The sequence below is a fragment of the Notamacropus eugenii genome, chromosome 1 (assembly GCF_028372415.1).
Source record: "Notamacropus eugenii isolate mMacEug1 chromosome 1, mMacEug1.pri_v2, whole genome shotgun sequence".
In the NCBI taxonomy this organism is placed as follows: domain Eukaryota; kingdom Metazoa; phylum Chordata; class Mammalia; order Diprotodontia; family Macropodidae; genus Notamacropus; species Notamacropus eugenii.
Genome location: NC_092872.1, coordinates 628,291,878 through 628,312,980, shown reverse-complemented (window position 1 = coordinate 628,312,980; position 21,103 = coordinate 628,291,878). Strand labels below are relative to the sequence as shown.

General features: G+C 38.5%; 1 long non-coding RNA gene across 1 annotated transcript in view; it reads left to right on the top strand.

Annotated features, from left to right (window-relative positions):
• Positions 1–380: 380 nt before the first annotated feature.
• The window catches only part of LOC140520852 (uncharacterized), a 189,964-nt gene continuing 169,241 nt past the window's right edge, over positions 381–21,103 (top strand). The window contains exon 1 of the long non-coding RNA XR_011972675.1: positions 381–775. This is a non-coding gene — a long non-coding RNA (uncharacterized lncRNA). The remainder of the gene's footprint in view (positions 776–21,103) is intronic.

Sequence of the window (21,103 nt, the reverse complement as noted above, 5' to 3'; positions counted from 1 at the left end):
TCTTTTATTCAGGAAGTATAAAGCTCCAGTGATTTGGAGGTATAAAGACACTGTTATGAGCAGTGTTCATGCAGGATAGGTAAACTATTTCTCAGTCTTTTGCATAGGGCATTCATGCATCAAGTTGTACACTCAATAAGTTAATCTGTAATTTATTAGCCATTTACTTTGTGCCAGGCATAGTGCTAGTTTCTGGGAACACAAAGGGAAAAAAAAAAATCAAACAGTATCTGTCATCAAGAAATTTTCATTCCAATGTGGAAGACAACATGTATGCATAAGAATACACTGACCAATTAAAAAACAACAAGGAGTGGGGGTGGGGTGATACTAGGAACTAGGATGATCAGGAAAGACCTCATGTAGAAAGTGATTCTTAAACTAGGCTTTGAAGGAAACTCACTGCAACAACCTGGGCAGCTAGGTAGCACCGTGAATAGAGTACCAGGCCTGAAGTCAGGAAAATTATTCTCTCTGAGTTTAAATCTGGCCTCAGATATTTACTAGCTGTGTGACTGTGGGAAAGTCACTTCACCCTGTTTGCCTTAGTTTCTTCATCTGTAAAATGAACTAGAGATGGACATGGCAAACCACTCCAGTATCTTTGCCAAGAAAACCCGAAATAGAACGTAGAAGAGTTGAACATTACTGAACAACAACAAAGGAATTCTAAGAGATGAGAGTGAGAAGAAAATGCATTCTGTGTATGCATAAGAGCTTGTTCAAAAGTACAGAGATACGGACTGAAACGCCAGGTGTGAAGAGTGGGAAGAAGGTAAGTTTGGCTGAATTGTAGAGAGTGTGAGGGTGAATGATGTACACAGAGACTGGGAAGCTGGCTTTGAGGCAGACTGTGAAGGACTTTAGGTGCCAAAGAGTAGGTTGTATTTGACTGTAGAAGTAACTGGGAACCATTGAAAAAAAAATAAGGGAATGATGGATGAAATTTGAGGGTTTTTTTTCATAACTCTAGAATTCTATAACTGTAATAAAAGAAGACAATCTAAGCAACGGTATCAATTAAGATAAGAGAGCATTATCATTGGGTTTAGAAAGCAGGGGTAAATTCTAAACAGACACACAACATGCTTTAAAATTTAATTTTCATTATAAAGGTTTTTCTATGATTTTCTTAAGTCTAGACAATTAACATAATGACAAATCAGGCTCAGATCTGTATCATTTACCAGTGTAAATGATCACACTGAAAATTTAATAACTGGGGTTCTTGTGAGCCAGTTCAAGCCAGCTCCAGCACACTTCTGACTGAAGGGAAGTCAAAGATCTTGTATTACAGTGTTTTTATTTGTAAAGAAGGAAGCTGTGCCTCTTATAATAGAGGAAGTAAGAAGCAGAGCTGCAGTTCAAACCCAGGTTCACTGATTTGAAACTTAATTTTTGTGCAGAAAAGTGGAATAATTCAATGTATCTTATTTTCTTCCTCCTTTGCCCCCTCCTCTTGGATGTGGGTTTCTCTTTGTGTTAGGAAGGTGGTGCATATGGGAGTTAATGTTTTCATTATGTTGAATGCCAAGATCCTGTTGGCACCTCTCTGCCCTAGGAGGTCACTTACATGTGTCACTTGAACCTGATGTCAGGTTCTGTTTGAACTGAACATAACAGACTACCGAAATCATCAGCCTTTTGTAGCTCACCAAGGGGGAGCAAGGAAAAAATAGCTTTAACTTGATTGTCTGGTTAGGGGTTCTACCCTCATTGACAGATTGGATTTGGAAATAAAATCTGATACAGACCAAAAGGCGACCTTTTCTCTAAGCAAAAGGATCTATAATAAATGTTCCTGAAGTTTCCCTGTGGTCTTTTACAGGGAACCCCTGCCCCAACATTCTCTGCCCTTCTGGCAGATACCACTTGGCCATCTATCCTGGAGCAACAGATTGCTTTAGCGAGTATGTCATTTTTAACTAAAGCTGCTCCCTTGTCAAGGGGAGTGGAAATGATGACAAGTCTTCAGCATATTTTTTCTCATTCTCACCTTTCTCTATCAAATAACCACTCCCCACTACAAAAACAAAAAGTCCTCTTTCTCTCTGAAAGAGATCAAAGTGTGACTTTGTTCTAGGTCCCTGGCTTCTAAGAACAGTCAACTTGAATGAAAAAAAATGAAAATTTAAAGTTCAGAATCTCTGCTTGGAAAGATGCTGCTTTGGTGCATTTGCCAAGGTTACATCTATATTCATATTTGTATATATGCATGCATACATACATATATATATGTATAAAAATATATATATACATACACTGCACATATATCTGTAGTGTATATAGCAGCATGGATAGAGAACGGGCCACTGAATCAGGAAGACCTGAGTTTAAGTCCTACTTCTAATACATATTGGCTATGTGACTGAACAAGCCATGTAAGCTCTCAGTGCCCCAAGTCACTCACTAAGATCATCAGTGTCAGAGCAGATGACCATATGTCCTGTGGACCTGCATTTGAATCTCTGCATGATTTTAAGCTACTTTTCTAGAGTTTAAAATTCTTTTAAAAAAATGATAGTGTTGGACTAGCTTATTCCCAAAGTCCTTTCCAGTTCTAATCCTAACACATACATATTCTTTTTATTAAAAAAAAAAACTTTATTTTTTAACATTCTTTTAAAATTTTAGTTCCACATCCTCTCCTTCCTTTTTCTCCCTCCCCCCACACTGAGAAGACAATCAATATATCAATTTTGCATGTGAAATCATACAAAACACAATTCCAAGTTAGTCATTTTTTCTTAAAGAAGCAAGAAAAATAAAGTGAGAAAAATATACTTCAATTTGCGCTCAGAGTTCTTTCTCTGTGGGTGGATAGCATTTCTTTCACCCTGAGTTCTTTGGCTTTTTCATGGATCAGAGTAGTGAAGTCTTTCACAGGTGACCATCATCATAACATTGCTTTTACTGTGTACAGTGATATTCTGATTCTTCTCAATTCACTTTGCATCAGTTCATGTAGTTCTTGCCAACACACACATGCATCCTTGCAATCTATCACTGGTGATGTGTACTATTTGTATAATATGCTCACTCCTTCACTATTCGCCATGTATTATTGATCTCCTGACTTCTGCACTCTGCCTTCCCTCCCTTCCTCTGCCCTTTTAGCTCTTTTCATGTTCTGTCTTCCCTTATTAGAATATAAGCTCTTTAAAGACAAGAACTCTTTCCTCTTGCTTGTATTTGCACTCCCAGTTCTTAACACAGTGCCTGACACAAAGTAAGCAATTAATAAATCTCTATCTCTATCTACCTATCTATTTATCTGTATCTACCTATGTATCATCTACCTACCTTTAATTTCTCTTTCTAGCTCTATATCTATAATATGTATTTATCTAATCTCTCTCTTTTTCCTTCTCCTTTTCCTCCTCCTTCTCAGGGGCATTTTCCCAATACATTAGTCAAGAGGGGGTTACTGCTATTGCTACTCAGGATTTTAGGGGTACCTCTGAGAGTCTGGGTTTCTAGTACTACCACTCACAACTGTCTGCTGTTGTACTTCCTATCTGGCCAGCCAGACTTGAGCAGGCTTTTAGTAAACCTCTTTACTAAAATGGCATAAAAATATCAGTTGGTACAAAAAAATTCCCCTAAAAAGTTTGGTACATTCTTTTCCCTAAAGGACTGATGGGGAAAGTGGACACAAACTTAACATCCAAAGGCAGTGAAGCACATAGGTAGAGAACACATGACAAAAAGTGTAACCTACATCTCCTGGTTACTGGAATTTTTTTCTCCCTTCATAGAATTCTTATGAAATTTCCTATAGGTGTAGTTCTCTGTTAATTTCCAAAAGTCAGTTCCTTTGTAAATCCATAGCCTTCACTTCTTTTTACCACCAGCAGGTCAAGTTCCCCAAATCTTCCTTTTCTTCAGCTGACTATTACTCTTGGTTTGATGTGTGATGTTATATTGGTCCAGTCTTTTAGATCTTGGCTAGATCCATTGTTGCCTGCTGTTCTAGTCTCTCAGATGACATGGTCAATGGAGAAATGTGTGTGTGTGTGTGTGTGTGTGTGTGTGTGTGTATGTGTGTAAAAACACCTCCTTCCCCCATCCCCACCCCACCATCCTCCAGCTATTCTCTTTTAGGAGCTTGGCTTAGACTGGAATCATTTGAAATGAAGCCTTTCCACTACTGGAGTAGTTTTGCCACCTGACCAAACTCACCATTAGTCTAATTGCCATTTTACAAATTGGCCCATGGGAATGACTGAGCTGCTCAGTCAATCACATTGCCTTTCTTGACCCAGTCAAAGAGGCTCACATTTCATAAAGAGATCAAAGGGCATAAACCATCCTGTAAATATAGCTAAAATTTCACACCCATTGGACAGATGATGAATTCAAAAGAAATGTCGGGTCTTTTTGTGATTATACCAACTAGGGGGTGTATGTGGGTAAAACTTCATCCTAACATTTGATCTGTACTAACCCTTACTGTATTTCTTTTTGCAAGTATATTATGGTACTCTATCTCCTAATCATTCCCTTCACACACTCAGTGCTCTAACCAAAGCCTTCTACTCCCAGACCTGCATTCCCCATCTCTGTACCTTTGCTTGGGCTTTGTTAAGTAACATATAGAAATGAAGAAGATTTATGGGGGTTTATTTTGTAACCTGCAACTTTGCTAAAGTTATTTATTATTTCAAGTAGTTTCTTACTTGATTCTCTGGGATTCTATAAGTATATCATCATGTCATCTGCAAAGAGTGGTAACTCAGTTTCTTCTTTGCTGGTTCTAATTCCTTCAATTTCTTTTTCTTCTCTTGTTGCTACAGCTAATATTTCTAGAACCATGTTGAATAATAGTGGTGATAATGAAAATCCTTGTTTCACCACTGCTGTTACTGGAAATTCTTCTAGCTTATCTCAATAGCATATAATGCTTGCTGAAGGTTTTAGGTAGATACTGCTTATTATTTTATGAAAATTTCCATTTATTCCTATGCTTTCCAGTGTTATATATAGGAATGGGCATTTTGTATTTTGTATTTGTATTTTGTCAAAACATTTTTGGGCATCTATTGAGATAATCATGTGGTTTCTGTTAGTTTTGTTGTTGATAGATCAATAATGCTAATAGTTTTCCTAATATTGAACCAACCCTGCATTCCTGGTATAAATCCTACCTGATCATAATATATTATTTTGTGATAAGTAGCTGTATTCTTTTTGCTAAATCTTATTTAAAATTTTTGCATCTATACTCATTAAGAAATTGGTCTATAGTTTTTGCTGTGGCCAGCGTGGTCCAGCAGATCCGGGGTGGTTATGGGGTCACAGAGCAAGGATGAAAAGACAGGTGGGACACAGCAGTCTGAACAAGCCGAGTTTATTCTAGACATACTGAGTCAATAAATCAGGGGATCAGGGTGCATAAATAGTAAAAAACTATAAGGGTAGTGATTGAGACATGAAACAGAACAGATCATGATAAGTAGCAAGGGAGGCCTCAAGGCCTTTATATTGGAATGTTATCCTGTATAGCAGGGGCCCTGATTCCTGGAACTTCAACACCTGAATTCAAGGATGTGCACCTGAGAACAATATATCACTTAACTTCTCAAGTCAGCTACTCTCCCTTGGAGGAGGGGAACTCTTGATAAGGGGCTCTTTCAAACCCCTCAAGATTCTCTACAAATTTTCTTTTTCTGTTTTGACTTTTCCTGGTTTAGGTATCAAAACCTAAAGGAAGGTAAGTTTGGATGGTCAAAAGATGCCCAGTTGACTTGGGTTTTACTGGCTCCCTCCCCTCCCCTTCCCTTCCCTTCCCCTGTTCTCTCCCAAAACCTTAAACCTACTGCACTCTGAAACTGGGGTGCCAATGGGTCCCTGCCTAAGGCCTGCTCTGGACCCTTCTACCTTTATAGTGATTATCAATAGTAACAGTTGCTCTTTCCCACCAAGCCTGAAGTCTTTTTCTTGCCCTCATTAAAGGGGCCATGCCCTGGCTAGTTCTTAAACAGGCCTATTCAGTGAATGGGGTTTGCCTCATCCTAAGTGAGTACCTGTAAAGACCTTGGCCTAAAGGGCCCAAGGTCTCCCAGTGCATCCTGGGTCATCTCCAGTCATCCTGATGAATATCTGGTCACTGGATTCAGATGGCTCTGGCGGAGAAGTGAGGTTGGTGACCTGCACAGCCCTCCCTCACTCAAAACAAAGTCAAGAGCAAGTCATGTCATCGTTTCTCTGATGGCGTGGTCTTCTTTGGCAACGAAGGATAAACACAACAACAACCTTTGCTCCAACTCTTCCTTAAGACTGGATTGTTCTCCCTTCTCATCTGTTGAATTCCTAAGAATTTTTGAAGTCCAACATAAACATCATGTTTTAAAGATTTTTTCTATCCCCCCTTCAGTCTATAATGACCATCCTCTTTGGACCTACTGTAGCACTCTTGTTTTGTACCACTCTCTTGGAATTATCAGATAATATTCAATATCAAAGTTCCTGTTTAGCAAATACTTGCTACATGATTGCTAAGTGCCTGACACTGCTACGAGGTGCTAGCTTACAGGAACAAAAATGAAATAATCTCTTCCTTCATGGGGCTTAAGAAAGCAGGAAAATACAAACAACAAAATGGTCAAAGGAAAAACCAAATCACTGAATTCTGTTTTGGGGACATAAACGTGCTGGAAACAATTGAATTATTATTATTTTTTTCATTCTCAGCATTTCTGCTTGTGGAAGGAATGACATCAAAAGGTATAGACATCCATCTCACCATTGAAAACTTTTCCGTCTCTGTCTCTATTTCTTTATCTCTGTCTGTCTTCCATCATTTTTGAGTTTCATTTTATAGTAGTCTCAGACAAAACAGAGCTAAGGTGAGTTCCCACAGTTCAGGTGTTCAGTTAGCATTTTGCTTCATCAGACAAACCATTAATCATTTAAAATGTTGACCTACCTTGGAGAATTACTTTCCTAAAGCCATTCAGTGTCTCATTAACTACTCCTTCCAAGGATTTTCCTTTTCACCTGATCAAAGATGAACTCAAGAGATATTTTTTATAAACTAACTGAATTGTATTTAAGAAAAAGCCTCCTTTCTTTCAGTTTGATTATACCCCTAATTACTTTAGGGAGGGGTCCTTCCTGGGTTGATCAGGAGCCCTGGGGAGAGGGTGGGATAGTTAAGATAGATACCGGTTGGACTTTCAATAAAAAGTATCCAAGAACATTTCTGTGCAGGACATTCCCCCTCAACCCCCCCCCCCCAGATGAAAATTTGATAAAGTTTTCTTCTTTCAGATAAGTCTAGAAGAGACTTAAAACTGGAGAGATATTTATTTCCTAATATTTCTAAAGAAAGAAAGAAAGGGGATTTCTTAGTTTGTGTCCACAATGCAATACAATTCAAAGTAACTCAGACAAGGAGAGAATGATAATATGATTGGGGGTCAGAGTTCTAGGGAAGCCCTCTTGTAAAAGTTAGCAATTGAATTGAACACTGAATCAATCAACAAGCATTTATTAATTACTTAACTATGTGCTAAGACTGGTGATACAAAGACAAAGGTGAAGCAAAAATCATAAGTAGGGAGGGAACATGTCAGATTTGAAGGCAAAATTTATGCAAAAGTATATGGGATACAGAATACAGTATGTAGAAGTAGCTAGCAACCCATTTGACTGGAATAGAGTGCAGTAAGGGAAGTGGTAGAAACAAAAAAGACAGGGAAGTTAGACAGCGATCAGATTATAGCAAGCTTCAAATGCCAGACCGAGGATGGTACTTGATTCTAGAGGACATGTGGAGCCACTGACACTTTTTGAGTCTGAGAGTGACATGATCATGTCTGTGTTTTAGGAATGTCTGTTTGTCAACTGTGGGAAAGATGGATTGAAGAAGCAAGAGCCTGGAAGTAGGAAGACCAATTAGGTTATTGCAATCGTACAGGTGACATTATGAAGAATTGAACTGCAGTAGGGTCTGTGTTAGTGAAAGAAGAGATAGATGTGAGACATGTTATGGAGGCAGGATGGACAAAAGCTGGCAGCTGTGTACAGGAGGGAGAGAGAATGATCACAGATAGCAGCAGGTTTGCAAACTTCAATGACTGGAAGGATGATGGTGCCTCCAGCAAAAATATTGACTGAGTCTAGACCTTAGCTGCTAAACAAAACCCAAACACTCAATCAACAATCAATAACCTAGTAATTGTGCAAATTCAGACATACCATACTGACAGACGCTAATGAAGGCAGAAGAATTTAGCTTAAAGGATCACATAATTAGAGCTCACAGTAGGTTCATAATTAATGGATTTGTTAAATGTCCTTCGTTGCTATGCAAATTCCTTAGATTTGGTTCTTTAGTTATAGTATATTTTTTCATTGGCTTCATTAAAGAACCATTGTGGTATGAAAAGAACACTGAATTTTAAGTCAAGAGATCAGATTTCAAACCCCACAGCAAATATTTACTAAATGTGTGACATGGGCCAATTGACTTTTCCATGAGCCATAGGTTCTTGATCTACAAATTAGGGACAAATATTTGTATGAGAGGCAGAGAGTCATATAGGGATTAGAGGACCTATCCTGCTTCTGACATGAACTAGCTGTGCGATTGTAGGAAACCTTGCAAGCCCCCTGTCCCAAAACAACAACTAACCTAGGCAATTTTCTAATTTACATAAGGCATAAGATGAGCTGTAGATCTACATTGGTGAAATGAAATTCCATATTAAGCAATTTGGAATACCACTGAAACTATAGGGCTGAATGAAAAAACAAAAAATGATAACAACCATATTTATACTATACCAGAGGTTGGCTGTTAAGAAAGTGTTTTGCTAACTTTAAAGTGTTATGTAAATTCTATAAAACATATTTTTTATTCTGCATCTAAAGAAGTAACAAAGGTCAGACATGAATGCAGATATCTGATTTTTATGACATTGCCAGGGTTCTTCTACCTCTGACACAGTCATGCCCCAGAGAAGAGCTTCCAAAAGGACAGAATTTGTTGTCAAGGACACAACTGTCACTGACTTCATGACATAAAATGAGTATTACCCAGTCCCTCTATGTTCTCAGTGCCTAAAACAGAGCAGGGTACAATCTAGTTCACTACATAAAATTTTTCCAAGATGGCGGAGTAGAAAGATGCACATACACATAGCTCCGAACCCACAACACACAGAACGGCTACAGGGGAGTAACTTACGGCGAATTCTGCACCCAGAGGACACGGAATATTGGAGCGAGGGAGATTTCTGTTCCGGAGAGACCTGCAAACCTCTCGCGGGGGGTCCTTCGCGCTGCGGACCGGGCGCCGGGACTGGGAGCTGAGTGCAGCCCTGCAGTGGCAGCGACACCATGAGGAAAAGATCCAAGTGTGCTACGGGGACGGGATCTCCTGCGGCCACGCGGGTCCCTCCACCCACAGAGGGAACTGCAAACCTCTCGCAAAAGGTCCGTCGCGCTGCAGACGCGGAGCCCAGCCCAGACCTGCAGCGGCCTCGGCTCCGAGAGGTACAGATCCGAGCAGGCTTCAGAGACGGGATCTCCAGTGGCGGCACAAGCCCCTCCACCCACAGGTGAGGACGGTCGGTGAGAGAGTCTCTTTGGCGGGTCGAGAGGGGAGTGGGGTGCCCCCATGGCTCGGGCCCCCCCGGGAGATAGAAGCTGAGAGGCGGCTGCAGACAGGGGCTCCCCAAGCGGGCGGGAGCCTGGATCCATTGTGGAAGGTCTGTGCATAAACCCCCTGAGGGAACTGAGCCTGAGAGGCGGCCCTGCCCCGACCTGACCATCTGAACTTAATTCTCACACTGAATAGCAGCCCTGCCCCCACCAAAAGCCCTAAGGCGGGAAGCAGCATTTGAATCTCAGTCCCCAAACGCTGGTTGGGAGGACCAGGAGGTGAGGTGGGTGTGAGGAGAATATTCAGAGGTCAAGCCACTGGCTGGGGAGAATGCCAAGAAAAGGGAAAAGAGGTAAAACTATTGAAGGGTACTTTCTCGGAGAAAAGACACTTCCTCCCTTCCTTTCTGACGAGGAAGAACAATGCTTGCCATCAGGCAAAGACACAGAAATCAAGGATTCTGTGTCCCAGCCCACCCAATGCGCTCAGGCCATGGAAGAGCTCAAAAAGAATTTTGAAAATCAAGTTAGAGAGGTTGAGGAAAAACTGGGAAGAGAAATGAGAGGGATGAAAGAGAAGCATGAAAAGCAGATCAGCTCCCTGCTAAAGGAGACCCAAAAAAATGTTGAAGAAATTAACACCTTGAAAACTAGCCTAACTCAATTGGCAAAAGAGGTTCAAAAGGCCAATGAGGAGAAGAATGCTTTCAAAAACAGAATTAGCGAAATGGAAAAGGAGATTCAAAAGCTCACTGAAGAAAATAGATCTTTCAAAACTGAAATGGTACAGATGGACGCTAAGGACTTTATGAGAAAGACAGATATCACAGAACATAGTGTGAAGATTCGAAAAATGGAAGATAATGTGAAATATCTTATTGGAAAAACAACTGACCTGGAAAATAGAATCAGGAGAGACAATGTAAAAATTCTGGGACTACCTGAAAACCATGATCAAAAGAAGAGCCTAGACATCATCTTCCATGAAATTATCAAGGAAAACTGCCCTGAGATTCTAGAACCAGAGGGCAAAATAAATATTCAAGGAATCCACAGAACACCGCATGAAAGACATCCAAAAAGAGAAACTCCTAGGAACAGTGGCCAAATTCCAGAATTCCCAGGTGAAAGAGAAAATATTGCAAGCAGCTAGAAAGAAACAATTCAAGTATTGTGGAAATACAATCAGGATAACACAAGATCTAGCACCCTCTACATTAAGGGATCGAAGGGAATGGAATAGGATATTCCCAAAGTCAAAGGAACTAGGATTAAAACCAAGAATCACCTACCCAGCAAAACTGAGTATAATACTTCAGGGGAAAAAATGGTCTTTCAATGAAATAGAGGATTTTCAAATTTTCTTGATGAAAAGACCAGAGCTGGAAAGAAAATTTGACTTTCTAACACAAGAATGAAGAGAACCATGAAAAGGTGAACAGCAAAGAGAAGTCATAAGGGACTTACTAAAGTTGAACTGTTTACATTCCTACATGGAAAGACAATATTTGTAACTCTTGAAACATTTCAGTATCTGGGTACTGGGTGGGAGTACACACACACACACATGCACACACGCACACATACATAGAGACAGAGTGCACAGAGTGAATTGAAGAGGATGGGATCATATCTTAAAAAAAAATGAAATCAAGCAGTGAGAGAGAAATATTGGGAGGAGAAAGGGAGAAGTTGAATGGGGCAAATTATCTCTCATAAAAGAGGCAAGCAAAAGACTTATTAGTGGAGGGATAAAGAGGGGAGGCAAGAGAAAAACATGAGGTCTATCCCATCACATTCCACTAAAGGAAAGAATAAAATGCACACTCATTTTGATAGGAAAACCTATCTCATAATACAGGAGAGTGGGGGACAGGGGCACAAGCAGGGTAGGGGGGAGGATGGAGGGGAGGGCATGGGGAGGAGAATGCAATCCAAGGTCGACACTCATGGGGAGGGAAAGGATCATAAGACAATAGAAGTAATGAGGGACAGGATAGGATGGAGGGAAATATAGTTAGTCCTATACAACACAACTATTATGGAAGTCGTTTGCAAAACTACACAGATTTGGCCTATATTGAATTGCTTGTCTTCCAAGGGGAAGGGGTGGAGAGGGAGGGAGCTAAAGAAGTTGGAACTCAAAGTGTTAGGATCAAATGTAATGTTCTTACCACTGGGAAATAAGAAATACAGGTTAAGGGGTCAAGAAAGCTATCTGGCCCTACAGGACAAAAGAGAAGACGGAGACAAGGGCAGAGAGGGAGGATAGAAGAGAGAGTAGATTGGTCACGGGGGCAATTAGAATGCTTGGGTTTGGGGGGGGAGGGGATAAAAGGGGAGAAAATTTGTAACCCAAAATTTTGTGAAAATAAATGTTAAAAGCTAAATAAAAATAAAATAAAATAAAATAAAATTTTTCCTAAAGATGCACACTTTGTACAAGAGAACACAAATATAGGCACACAGGGCCAATCCCCCAGTTAACTGAACTCCTCAGAGTTGTACAGCTCTGCTATAAAAAAAAAAATTGAATGACCCCACATTTTCCTTCCTTCTGAAACACACAGCTCATCCTTGACAGTCTATTTCCAACATGTTTGTCCTTTGCTTTTATCTGATGTCTGCTGTCATATTCGTATTAAGATGGGGGGGAAAGCTGATTTTCTCCTTGGACTATTGGCACCAGCTGCTACTTTCCTGCCTCAAAATCAACTGGCCTGCTTTGCAAACTGTGGTAATAGCAATGAGCTTTGTTGTGGAGGAAAACAGAAAAACCCTGAAGCAGAAGGGGACCAAAATGAAATGTGCTGTGTGCCTTCTCCAGGTTTCAGGGTCCAGTTGTCCATTTAGCCACAAGTGAAAGTTGAAAATATATGGGATGACAAATGGAAAGATGCACAAAAATCACTAGTGTTTGTTTGAGAGGTTATTTTGTTAAGGGATGCACTGGGTGGTGCTGAGGAAAAGAAAATTATATGGAGGTGCAATTGGTGAGCTGTTTTGACTGTGCACCCTGCGGACGTCATGTTTATTAAGTTCAATTTTACTTTCAAGGAGAGAATCATGCTTGGTAATTATGTGTCTCTTACTTGTCAGTTCCTGAGAGATTCTTTGACAGATAAGGTGCCAATTATATCGACAGATCCTACTCCTTGAATTCCACAGTGCCCTGATTTCTCCTTGCCCTCTCTCACCCGCTGAGCAGATCATTAAAGGAGTGTGGAGATACACTATCAGGAGAGGTACCAAGCAGCAAGATGGAAGGGTGAAATTTTCCTTTAATCATCACCCTCCCTCCATCTCAACCAATTGCAAGCCTCAGTCTCTTAAAAAGCTGCCCACCCCACCCTCCCCCCTACATACTAAGGTGTAAGAACATAGAAAAATTGAGAGAGGAAGACAGAGTTAATTTTCCTAAAATGAGACTGGTTGCCAGACAGGCTTGTCATTCAGAATGGTTTTTTTTTTTCCAAATGGGTCTATATTTTTAAAAGGGTTAATTAAAGTCTAGGTGTCAGTGTGGTTTAAAGTTTCATCTGGCAGCAGATAATACCTCCTGGAAACTCTCTTGCTTCTAGGAATGATTCTTGTTCTTATTTTTTTTTAATGGGATTGAAGATATCGCCACTTGTATCAGAAAGTTTGTTCAAGGATTCATCAGTCATGTCACATTGTTCAAAATTTAGAAAAAAAAGCAGAAACTAAAATTAGATAATCTAAAGATAATCTACCTAAAATTCTAAAGAAAAGAGTGCTAACACATACAAATGGATGGTTTAGATAACTAGAATACTTACACTATATACATTCTTTCTATTCTTCTTCTTTTTCTTATCTCTTTACTCTATGAGAGTTACCTAAGGCCAGTTCCTAGAAATTCTTATCTGTGGACGTGATTTTAGTCTTCCTGATAATTTTCTTGTTTTTTTTATTCAGATTACTTTCCCACTTCCATTTGTGTGTGTGTGTGGGGGTTGTTCTCATAATCATTATGATCGATACTCTTAGTTATATTAGGTTGTGATATTGAGGTAATCCTAGGTTCTTGAAGGCCATGCTGGCAGTGTGAAAGTGGTAGGAAGTACAAGCAAGCCAGAAGGACTTTGATTCTGAGGACGGGCTCTCAGTCTGTCATTTCAGAGCAAGTTGATCTAAGTGTAGGGAGCCACACGACCAGATGGGTGATAAATGTTTTGTTTTGTTTTGGTTTTTGTTTCCCACAGCAAGTTTTAGAGATCATTGATTAGCTATAGATAGACTACTATCCGTCCTGGCATAAGTAATGTGTCCACACCAATAAAACTGTGGACCTTTGAAGATGTGAAATGTCTTTCAAACCAGTCCAAGAATGAAGCACCTACTTTTGTGCTTTATGTATCCATGCTGGCACTGTGGATACAAGAAGAAAAACAAATAAACAGATAAGCAGAAAACCAATCCTGGCTCATGAGAAGCTTCTTTTTTATTGGGGAGACAATATGCAAATAGAAAAATGTATACATATAATCAATCAATCATTAAGCATTTATTTAGTGCCTGCTATGTTCCCAACCTACCAATGAACACTTCTCATCAAATGAGGTAATATACGTGAGGTGCTTTATAAACCTTGAAACACCATATAAATATAAATTACTATTATTCAAAGATATTAATTAGACTTTGTGTACTGTGTATATGCTAAAATATACTGATTAAAGTCAGAATATACAGACGTTCTCTTAAGATATTAATATCTTTTAATTCTACACATTAATAAGGATGTGCGGTATTACTACTGCTGCTGTCACTACTGCTTCTAGTACTACTCCTAATCTCCTACTACTATTGCTATTATTACTGCTGATGTACTTTTGTTTGAACCTCATTAATGTGAATTTGAGATCATATCATGTCATATCATATCAGAAAATTGTGAGGGAAAAATTAGCATTTGTGAGAGACCTAGGAAGAAATATAGATGACTAGGTTTATACAACAGAAGTTTACTTGTCTTTCAAAGAGACAGACAAGAAATTACCATACTACAAATAGAAAACCCCAAATATCCTTAAAATCCAAGAAATAAACTGCACTGGAGTCAGAGCATCATTACAGATAGAATTGTCTTCTATAAATGCCCTATCATAATATTGATCCGTAAAATATTTAAGAAAAAGAATTGGATGGTGTAATGGTAATGGTAATTTAAAAGGGGTCTTTCCTATTTATTAATAGACCCATGTGACCTGCTGAAATCATATGGAAACTTAAGTCACATGTGGTGGGAGGAGCTTGCTGAATGGGTGGAACAGGAAGGGTGGAATAGAGCTGAGAGGAAGTTCATGAGAGCAGTTAGAGCAGAGGGAGAAGAGGACACAGGCAAGCAGATAGCTAGGCTTGTGAGTGTTTGTGGGAAGGTCCCAGCAAGGGATGAGGGAAGATGACTTGGGAATGGCTTTGTCCCCTGCAGTGCTAATGTGTGTTGACTTCTTGGTTACTGTGATGGATTTGGCTTTCTGGTGTTGGGCTTTGGCTTTCTCTGTCTGAATAAATGTTTTTCTTCTGCCTTCTGTATGGAGAGTCCGTTATACTTTGCGACTGAGAACTATGCTGACATATTTATAGTTGCTGTTGGTGCTATGAATATTATCTTGGCAATACGGATAGAAGCCACCATGATGGATACTGACAATCTTAAACTACACACAATGAAAAAGAAATTTTTCAACATATAAACTTAGTAGGGAGAACCTAGTAGAAGAAACCTAGTAGAACAAATTAAAATCACATGAGAAGAGGACAAAGTATATTCCATCCCTTTAAAAGATATTTTCTGTGAGTATATGGAAGATGAATTTATATCCCAAACCATGCTCATTCATTCAGCATTTATTGAATATCTACTCAATTACAAAAATCATTTTATCCACCTGTAAAACTGTCTGTAGACCATTAAATATAAAGGATTGATAGCTGGGTGGAGACTTGTCTTCAGGCCATTTGTGTGTCAACTTCATTTAAAAAGAGAAAGAGATATCATTGATGATGATAAGAACAATAACAGCCCACATTTATGTATAGAGAGAGATTTAACATTTACAAAGTTACTCCATTGCACCCAGCACAGTGGTATATTTTAAATTTCAATTAAAGTTGGTTGGTTGGCACACAAACATATTTATGTATCGATTCATTCATCAGATATTTATCAAGCATTTATTAAGTAGAAGGTTGTGCGTTGGTTGCTTCTAGATGGCAGTTAAGGGTGACTAAGGCATGGTTACAACCCAGTAGGGGAAATAAGTACTCAACTATAATACAAGCTGGAATATGTTAAGAGCTTCAAAAGATGTAAGCAAAATACTATGGAATTCACAGGAGGGAAAGAATGCTATTGGTGGATTTGGGCAAAGATGCCTCTAAGGAGGGAATACTTTTGGATTTAGGGTTTGAAGAATGGATAGGCTTTGGAAAGCAAGGTTTGATTGAGGGTGAGGTTACGGGTGGGTGGATCCCAGATTGAAGGAAAGGCATGAGTGTCCAGAATATAGAGGCCAGCAGAAAAAATTAAAATAATTTGAGAGCATGACATGTATATGCCATTCTGGCTACCATAACTGCTTCTAGAATTGTCTCAAAAATGCTTTCAGTGGGTCCTCAGAAGATTAGTTTCTCTCCTAGTTTATATTCATATATTCATTTGTCAGATATTTATCAAGCATCTATTCAGTTACAAACACATCAGTCATTTATCTACCTAATAGTCTATAGACCATTAAAAAAATAAAGGAATAAGACTAAAAAGCCACAGAAATCTTGAGATATTTAGAGAATGGCATATGGTTTAGTTTAGGAAGAGCCCAAGGTATGTAACTGTGTAGTGGAACTGAGATGCTTCTGAGAAGACGAACACTTCATTTGTAGTCCACATGTAACGGTGGTGGGTCATTTGAGATTTTTGAGTAGGGGAGCAGCATGAAGAATTGTACTTGCAGAAGACTAATCTAGCCATTATGGTGTGGGACAGCTAGGTGGCACAGTGGATAAAGCAATGGGCTTTGAATCAGGAAGACAATATCTTCATGAGTTCAAATCCAGCCTTGGAAACTTACTAGCTATGTGACACTGGGCAAATTATTTAACCTTTGTTTCCTCGTCTATACAATGAGCTGGAGAAGGAAATGGTAAACCACTCTTGTATATTTGCCAAGAAACCCTCAAAATAGGGTCAGGAAGAGTTGGATATGACTGAAATGACCAAACAACAACAAAAATCTAGCTATGACTTGTAGAATTAATTGGAGGATAAAAAGAAGTCATAGTTTCAGAGAAAGTATGATTTGGAAAGGATCTTAGAAATCTTCAGTACAATCCTCTGACCAATTCAAGAATTTCCACTATAATAACCCCTTCATAAATTTTCTTCTTGGTTTCTTCGTGTGCAGAGAAACTCAAGCCATTGTGGGATGACTAATTGCTAGAAAGTTCTCTGTAGAGATAGAAAGGTCCTAGATTGGTAACTAGATAGGTAAACTCTCTATCATGTAATATCCTTGTATATCCTTGAAGATTGTAACTGCATTTCTCATAAGTCTTTTGTTCTCCAGACTAAGCCATTTTTGGTTTTTTCAACACTTTAGCGTATAAAATGCTGAAGATTGTGGTACCTTTTTAAAAATGTGACAAACTGAAATGAACACAGTACTTTAGATGGAGTCTTGTCAGTAAGGTATACAGTGACCTCAGATCCGCAGCAACTTCATCGATTAATACACTGAAGGTACTTCTTTGGTAACATCACACAACTAACCTGTATTGAGACTACATTCAACTAAAATAGCTGATTTTATTCTCCTATGAGTTCTTCGCTAGAGTTATATTTGTGTTGCTGATTTTTGTTTTAAACAAACACATGGAAATTTAAGTGCATCTCTATTAAAGTATACATTGCTAATTTGGGTCTATATAAAAATATGTTTTGTAGATGATTTTTCTTCTTTATGTCACAGCTGTTTATTCCTTTCTCACATAGCCGATTCAGACTAAATTCTCCTTGACAAAGAACAATTGTGCAAAAAACATCTAACATAAGATATTATGTCTGATAATATGTATAATATCCAGTCCTTGTATAGGATCCTTTGTCCTGGCTGATGGTGGTGGGGGAAGGGGTATATTTTCAGTATATGTTCTTCTTTTAGTGTTCTTTTCATTACATTGTGGCAGCTGGTGGCACAATGAATAGAAGCTCAAACTAAGGAAGAACTAAATTCAAATCTGTCCTCAGATTTGGAGAAATTTACTAGCTGTGTGACCCCAGGCAAGTGACAGCCTGTTTGCCTCAGTTTCCTCCAATAGAAAATGGGGCTAATTCTAGCTCCTATCTCACAGTATTGTTGTGAGGATTGAATGAGACATTTTAAAAATTGCTTCCTACAGTGGAGGCACCTAGTGTAGGCACATTGTAAGCACTACGTAAATACTCATTCCCTTTCCTTCCTTCCCCCCCTTGACATTGCTGTAATCATCGCTTACATTAGTTTCCTGGTTCTAAATATTTTGCTCTGTACTAACTTATATAAATCTTCCAATATTTCTCCGTGTTCTTTATATTGCTCATTTCTTAGTCCACAATAACAAATTAAGTTTACACACAATAGTTTTTTCAATTCAATGGTAGCCAGAATGACATATTTTCATTCCCCAATCAATGGATACCCACTATTTTTAGCTATTTTTAGCCACAAAGAATGCTACTATGGATATTTTTGGTATGTTTAGACCTTTTTCTACCTTTTACTTCTTTAAGGCATATGACTGAAAGTGGGACCACTTGGCTAAAAAGTATGAGTAGTTTTTATCATCCAAAATTGATATCTAGGACAGTTGTACTATTTCACAACTTTACTTATACTTGACTTCTCATGGCCCCTTTAACGTTGACTGTTCCCATCTTTGTCAATTGATGTGATGTGAAGTGAAGCTTTGGGGTTATTTTAATTTCTCTTATTATTAGAGATTTGTAGTCTGTTTTCATAATGTTACCTATAATTTATAATTCTACTTTTGAAAGTGCTTCATATTCTTTAGACAGCTTTCATCTGGGGATAGTTTTAGGATTTTAGTTATTGAATTCTTCTGCTTTCTGTCATTCAAAAATTTCTTTTCCAACCTGTTTAACATTTGAAAATTTGATAAACATTTCTTCTGTGTCTCCAGTAAAATTATTGATTAAAAAAAAAAGTTGTACTGAACAAGGCCAAAGGCAGACTGCTGGGGCATAATACTAGAGCTCACCCTGAAGGCTGACAGTGATACATAACTCTGCGTTTGAGGTAGGTGTTTAACCACTAACAAATATACTAACCATTATTATCCAGCCTATGTTTTTCAATTAGTCAAGACATTTGAAAAGTAAAGTTTCTACAACAGGCAAATGTCTCCTTTCCCTCCATCTGATTAACCCTAGGCACTACTACCTTTTATCAGTCAAAATTCACACTTGCAAATAAGAGAAATGACAGATTTTTGTAGAGAAAGGGGAAACAGTAGGTGTTTTATAGGCATTTAGGTTTTGTTTTATTTGTACTTTTATTTTTCAATTAACAAAAATTTATTTTCTCTTTCTCTCCTACCTTTTCCCACCCCTGCGGGTGAAAAAAAAGAAAACAAGAGTTTTAATAAGTGTATAGAGATTTTGATAAAGCTTTAAAATTTTCCCCTTGTGAAATTTCTCATTTTCCAGTAATACTTTTGGAATCAGACTCCTAATTGACTTTAAAGGTCCTACTTAATCTAGCACCAACCTTCTTCCCAGATTTGCTTTTCCTTGTTTATATTCTTTGCTCCAGCCAAACTAAACAAGTCCCTGTCCTACTCATGCCTGCATAATCAAATTTCTGTGCCTTGCCTCGCCTCATATTGTATCTCAAGTTCTTAATGCCCAGAACCCCTTTGTCTCCTATGGAATTACTACCTATACTCTGAAGCCCCCTTGAAATACTACCTTCTCTGTGAAGTACTCCTTGATCCTCTAATTTGGCAATGATATTTCCTTCTTCTGACCTTAATTTCTCTTATGCATTTAGCTACAATTTGGCTTTACACTAAACTGTTTTGATGTCATATATCCTTAAGAGACTTGATATCATGAAGACAAGAGTGACATCATATATCACATCTGATTGTGTCTCAATCCTTAGCATGGTGTTTTGTAGCCAGTCAGTCAAACTAGCATTTATTAAACATCTACTATGTTCCAGGCGTTGTGTGAAGCATCTAGGATACAAAGAAAGGCAAAAACCAGTCTTTGTTGCCAAGGGATTCATAGTCTAATGGGGGAGATAATATGCAAATATATATTACATATAATGTATATTATATGTAATATATACATACAAACAAGATATGTGGTTATATTCAAGAAAAATTGGGCATAATCTCAGATTAAGGAGGTCTGAGAATGGCTTCTTGTAGAAGGTACGACTTTAGTTGCAAACAGTATGTGTTTAATAAATGTTTATTAAATTATTTAGAAATATATTTGCACTGCTTGAGTAGGAGACTTGATGCTGCCGTTTTGAATATCTGTTTCTTCACTGGTTATAATTCATGTAAGCATATAACAAACATATTGCTAACAGCCCACTAACCCTTTTTTTAAATCACATTATCACATAGATTATTGCACCAATCTTTTTATTTGTAGAGAGGCAAAATGACACAATAGAGTCCAAGTCTTTGAATCAAGAAGTCCTTGGTCATGTCCTACCTTTGACAGTTAATAGCTATGTGGCCACAAACAAGTTGTAAGCCTTTCTGAGACTAAGTCAACTCTCTAAGGATATGATTAGTTCAACATGTGATGAGTTAATCACACTAAGAGCAGAAAATGCTTCATCAAAATTCAAGCCTTGTATACCTTTTACAAAAATCTTGGTAAATGGTTCTGGAAGATCAGTTCCTTTAAAAACATATTCCATCAAACAGTAACATTGAGGAAATGGGCAGCTAGGTGGTGCAGTGGATAGAGCACCAGTGCAAGAGTCAGGAGGATCTGAGTTCAAATCTCACTTGACACTTACTAGCTGTGTGACCTTGGGCAAGTCACTTAACCCCAGTTGCCTCAAGCTGGGTCATCTCCAGTCATCCTGATGAATATCTGGTCGCTGGATTCAGATGGCTCTGGAGGACAAGTGAGGCTGGTGACCTGCACAGCCCTCCCTCCCTCAAAATAAAAGTCAAGTGCAAGTCATGTCATTATTTCTCTGTTTTCATGGTCTACTTCAGCAATGAAGGACAAACACACACACAACATTGTGGAAGCAGTAGGTACATTATTCTCCCATAGAAAAACTTGTCTAAGGAAAAGCAAAGAAACAATATTCTCTACCTGAAGGGGTAATTAGTAGGGAACTGGTTCAAAATTTTCCTGTCATTTTCAGGAAAGAAGTATGTGAAAGAATGAAAATATTGTATGAAGCAGTTTGGGATATTCTCTAGTCTAGAC